Source organism: Apis dorsata, unplaced genomic scaffold (assembly GCF_000469605.1).
Source record: "Apis dorsata unplaced genomic scaffold, Apis dorsata 1.3 scaffold_98, whole genome shotgun sequence".
Lineage (NCBI taxonomy): Eukaryota > Metazoa > Arthropoda > Insecta > Hymenoptera > Apidae > Apis > Apis dorsata.
Window position 1 is genome coordinate 853,017 of NW_006263396.1, and position 6,360 is coordinate 859,376.

At 27.0% G+C, this 6,360-nt stretch overlaps 1 protein-coding gene across 1 annotated transcript in view; it reads right to left on the reverse strand.

Annotated features, from left to right (window-relative positions):
- The window catches only part of LOC102671699 (uncharacterized protein PFB0145c-like), a 9,576-nt gene extending 4,149 nt beyond the window's left edge, over positions 1-5,427 (reverse strand). Inside the window, exon 1 of the mRNA XM_006612060.1 lies at positions 5,152-5,427. The gene's annotated coding sequence lies outside the window, so the exon portion shown is untranslated. The remainder of the gene's footprint in view (positions 1-5,151) is intronic.
- Positions 5,428-6,360: the final 933 nt, after the last annotated feature.

The window sequence follows — 6,360 nt, forward strand, 5'->3', positions numbered from 1 at the left end:
AGTAATAAATAATAATAATAATAAAAAATAATAATAAAAATAATAAATAATAATAATAATAAAAAAAATAAATAATAATAATAAAAATAATAAATAATAATAATAATAAAAAAAATAATAATAATAAAAAATAAAATAAAAATAAAAAAGGATTTAAAGGAGCAGAAAAACATTTGTTCGTTGACTGATTCAATATTATCGAATGCCCATGGTGCAATGTAAAATCGTATCACAAGGTTCGAGTGTGCAATTAAATCACGAAATGCTAATCGCGACGAGAACGAGAACGAGAACGCGTCTTTTCAATTAAAGTACATTTCAAGATAACGGAATCGCGGCAAGGAAATTTATGGTGGGAGTTTCCACTTCCGGACATTTCGTGAACGTTTCATTTCAAGGACACTTGGCGAACGATTGACATTGATAAACAATATTCGATTTTATTGATAAAACAACACGCTATTGTCATTGGTACATCGTGTTTTATTCGAAAAGACAGGAGGATTTATTAAAATTTAATGTATTGTTATATATATTTTAGCCAAATATTTAAAAAAAAAAAGAATTTATATAAAAAATATTCGTATCGAATTCTAATACGATTTTATTCGAAGAGCAAAAAGCAAGAAAGTTTATTAAAATTTAATTTAGTAATCAAAATATTTGTACTTGAAAAAAAAAAGGAGTTTATAAAAAAATACATGTATCGAATTCTAATACGATTTTATTCGAAGAGCAAAAAGCAAGAGGGTTTATTAAAATTTAATTTAATAATCAAATAATAATCAATAATAAATAATCAAAATATTTGTATTTGGAAAAAGAAAGAGTTTATAAAAGATATTTGTATCGAATTCTAATACGATTTTATTCGAAGAGCAAAAAGCAAGAGAGTTTATTAAAATTTAATTTAGTAATCAAAATATTTGTACTTGAAAAAAAGGATTTTATAAAAAAATATATGTATCGAATTCTAATACAATTTTATTCGAAAAGTGAAAGGCGAAAGGATTTATTAAAATTTAATTTAATAATCAAAATATTTGTACTTGAAAAAAAGAAAGAGTTTATAAAAAATATTTGTATCGAATTCTAACACGATTTTTCACACGGTTCGAAATATTTTATAAACATTGCAAAACGGTAAGTGATCAAATATGGATCGAACGCGTTTCAGTTCTTTATTTAACTATAAAGTTTCGACGGGATATACCGATACAACAAAGGTGAAATTATCTTCACTTCATGAAATATCCCAATACACGTATAAATTAACGTATAAAAACTTTGACAGTTAGTTTGCATCAACAGCGTTTATCTCGCTTCACAAATTCCTGAAATCGATTTATTAAACCTTTAAACTTTGTTAATATCTGGAAAACTATCGTTAAAAAATAATGGATAACCCATAAAATCAAAAATTGATTTTGCAATATAAAAAAAAAAAAAATAATACGAATATTTTCGTGTAAATATTTTTTTTAAAAAATATTGCTCTAACTATGAATCATTCATTTTTACACGCATGTTCTCAAATATTATCTTTCTTTCCTTTCACGTTGTAAAATTTATGACGTTCCAACAACGTTAGCAACAATTCAGCTCCCTATCATTCCACGTTCAAAGAGAAGCGTTTTAAGAAGAAAAGAACGCCTATCGCGTGCTAGTTAAAGAAGCGTTTATTCGAAAGTAAATGGCAGTTCAACGCGGGATAGGAGCCCGCCTATAGAAGTCTCATCTCTCTAAAACAACAGTGAAACGTAATAACAGAACGAAGGAAAATGGTTTTGTTTCGCGTTCAACTAGAACTGTTGCGGCTTTGATGGCTCTCGAAAAGGTTGTCAGTAGTGTAATAAAGCTGGCAGCCAGCGCGGTGAATTTATGGAGGCAGAAGATCGCAGGAAGCAGCAAATTTTCGCGGCTCTGTACAAGGTGTAATTATACGGTGGCCGATGTGCCGCGAGAAATGCATTCACGCTTCGCCGTTTTCTTCGTTTCATCACGGAGTGAAAAGTAATCTCCACTGTTTGGAATTCCTCAAGTGATTCGACGTACCATCTTTTCGACCGATCTTGAGATGATTTCCATCCGCTAAATCGATAAATCTATTTGCCTATTAATCGATCGAAATATTTTTTTTCTTCGAATTTTGTGACGTATCTTGTAATTTCTGGTGTCAGAAAAAAAATTTGTATCGAAGAAACTACTAATTCGAGGTTAGAATCGAAGTATATAAATTGCAATAATTTGAATTTTCGTGAGAAATAAATGTATAATATCTGTAGATTGACGTAATGTATCAGATCGTAAAATCGAAACATTTTTATTTTTTGTTTTAAAATTTTTATCGTTAAAGCAGTAGCTCTTTATGTTATATACGAGTGTAAAAATTTTATCAGTTTATGTCTGCACTAGAAAGATAAAATTCTAGTAAAACATAACAGGTTATATAGATAACAACGGTTGTATTTATAACAACGATAATAAAATATTTTCAAAAATGTTATATTTTTTTGCTAATTTAAAAGTTAAATGATGAATGTTTATTTTAAAAAAATGCTTATCATAACTCGGTAAAAAGATGATGTATTTAAAGACATAAAATTATCTTGCTTGTCCTTGAGAATTATGCAAGTTATGTTTGAACATCTTTTCTCTACAATCAGCAGTTTACGAGTAACTTAAGATTGGTTAGTTATCGTATATCTACATTTGGTTGATTTTATATTTTAATTTCAATTATTCTATAATATAATACAAATTAAAATAAAATAAAATATTCAATAAAAATTCTAATTTCTAAAAAAAAATATTTTATAAATGTATTAGTCGCGTTAAAAATTGATTTCATCTAACAATAAGAAAATTAAATTTAATTTATTTTCTAAATCGACTTATTAAAAAAAATACTCAAAATTATTTAACAAATAGATCTATAATAAAACGTTTTTAGATACTGAATAGTTTCAAAAATATTTTTTGTGTTTCAATTTGAATATAAAGTATACATATATTAGTATTCTTTGCAAAAATTATAATCATTACGTATATCATAATGAAAGATACGAGGATATTACTTCAATTATAAAAGAATTAATTGGTTGAGATATCACATTGTTTCAAACTTATTTATGCGGTTACGTAACTAGTATAATATAACTAGCAAGTATGGCATCGTATAGCCTCTCTAAATGTTCAAGATTACGACATAGCAATTTAAGATGGTATGCAAATTCCGGTTCCGGTACACGTGACACCGAACATGTCGAAATCGACAATTTTCCCAATCCCAATGAATTATTCGTATTCCGCGAATACCGATAATCATGAGGATGATATTTAATGTAATATATATTTAGAAAGCGCAATTTGATGAAATGTCTGTGTCCTGAATGCCAATGATTAATAAACGAGCAAACGTTGCGGCTTCGTGTAACTAATCGTAACACATCGATTATGAAAGAAAAAAAAGAGAATATTGATTTATTCATGCAATTCAATTGAATTCAATTACATGAATTGAAATTTAACGGTTAATGTACAATAAATTGCTAAAAGATAAATGAATTCTTAAGAAGCTTATAATATTCGAGTCAATCATACTCGTTTGGTTAGGTTAGGTTAGGTTATTAGGACAAAAATTGTTCAGGACGTCAGTGTTAGAAAATATATATGGAACATATTTTAAATCTTCCTCTTCTTAAATTCAATATCACAATCTTCTTTATCGTCAAAACTTATAGATATGCACGTATCTTTTAAAATTTGACACCCACGATCGCGTTCAATTTGAGTTTTAAAGTAGTTCACGGAGGTGATGGAAAAGTATGCTGCGACTTTCTCCGTTCTTGACCAAGTTGTCCGGTTTTTCGGTCCATGGTGGTGTACGATATGAGGTCAACAAATGAACTGGTTGCCACATAATGAGATATACCTTATGTTGGTACAGTTATTTTCTTTAATATATCCTGCATTCATTGAATTCTTTTCAAAAATAAATGCAGAGGTCAGCAAAGTTGATCTCAATTATCGTTATTTCAGCTTCCTTTTTGTAAATATTTTTTCCTTAATTCTATTCCATGAATTTCGAATATCAGTATAAAAGAATACAGATTCGAATTTTTTCTCAAGTGACGTCAACGTTGCATTCTCTTTTTCAATAATAACTCAGAAATATACTTTCTCCGGTGTTACGATGTAACGGGCGAATAGAGATCCATAATTATTGCACACAAGAAGTATACGTAATCACATTTTTCTTGATTTTGTATGTTCTTTTATCAAAATTCGTAAATATTATAATATTATGATTTGTTTAAAAATCATTAATAATAATGACAAAAAGTCTCATTTATTTTTAACAAAATATCTGAGCTTTAATTTAAAGATAATTTTTCAACAGCACAAAAGAATAAAAATTTCTCGTTTCGTAAGTCAAGGATGCATACATAGAAGTTCTTACGATCACAAGCGTAGAATTGTGTCATTGTTTAAACAACCTTCATTGATTGCATCAGGCTATCTTATTACAAATCATGTAATAATTACTCATACTATTTAAAGATAACGAATATCGATGCTTTGATAAATTTCATTACATTACATATATACAAGTTAGATTAATATAAATGTGATATAATCATCGATTTTTCATATTAGCACCTTTCAATCGTTATTGCAATGTTATTCAATATGCAATCGCTATGTTTGGAGTAAACAATGGATGATTTTACAAAGGCAACCAGACCTTCGATGAAAACGTCTTTGAAGAATGACTGATTCATCGTCCGGTAGACGTAGTAGGTCGTGTTGAAATAAGTCCGCGACATACTTTACGTATGCCTTTTTCTATACCGTTGCTCATTTAAAAAATTGCTATATACCCGTTATAATTTGATTGTGAGCGTAAGAAATTACCAATCAAATGCATCCTTATTACATCATTGTAAGAGCGCGTAATTCAATTTTCTTTTTTTTTTATAGACGTATATTAGGCGCCTATTTATTTTATATTTTCATCACATAAGACATAAAAATCAAATATTTAGTTAAAATTAAAGATTTTCAATATTTAAAAAACTATCGTATACAATAATTTTTAATTAAAAAACTATTCGTATATTATTTTCATTAAATCCTACACATCTTTACCTTAAATTCTCCTGTTTTGCAATGAAGTACACTTATCCGATTTTACTAAGAATATGTAGGCACGTGATCGGCATGATATATGTCCGAGCTTTTTCACACAATCACACACGAATCAACTAAATTTCACCTGATTTCGACATAACATTCTGTCACTGATCCTCGAGGCATCTGTCGTGCGTCGCCTCCTCGAGGATGCCGGTTACGAGTGCTGCCGAGAACAGCCGTAGCCTGCCGAAGGTCACCGAATCTTTCCGAACGGCAGCGCAAATAAACGAACGNTTAAATAAAAGTAAAACACAAAAGAGAAATTTAACAAAAAATTTAAATCAATTCATGAAAATTCAAAAAATAAAAAAAAAAATAATATAAAACTTACTAAATTTAAGATAATTGAAACACAAGAGTTAAAATTAAATTAACCTTAAAAAAAATAAATGAATTTGAGATTAAAACAAAAGAAAAAAGAGAACAACACAAAAATCAATAAAAGAAAAAACTAAAACACAAAAGAATATTTGACATTAAAATTGATTAAATCTGAACAAAGTACTATAAATATTATAATGAAAATAGTTTATTGAAAATAATTTAAATAGTAGAGAGATTAGAAAATTTTGAAAAATCAAGATAAATTTATCATAAGAGTTAATAAATTTAAAAAATTATTATCTCTGGAATGTGAAAGGCCTTCAGAGATGGCGCTAATCTTCAATTCTACTAGTTTATCCTTGAAGTGATGTCCGACACTTAGTAAATTGATTTTCATGATATTTTTATTCTTTTCTTATTATTCTTGATGTATTATTATATAAAATTTAGTTAAGTATATTTTTAGCATTTTTTCAAAATTACAACGTATTTTATTTTTTAATGTAAAGAAATATAGTTAGTACATCTTCAACTTTATAAAACACTTGTTAATATTATATACATTTATTATATTTTATTTTTATATTTCATATTATATTATTTTATATTATATTAATTATTTTATATTATATTAATTTATAATATCATTTCATGTATAATTTTAAATATCTAAATACATTAAATTCAAAAATTTGAAAAAATATAATTTTATTTTTAGAAATAATCTAGAAAATTAATTAACTTTTCTTATTGGGATTAATTTACGATATATTATAAGTTTTTAAACATCAATTTTGAACTACATTATAAGTAAAAATCTGTAAAATGAAAAATAGATTA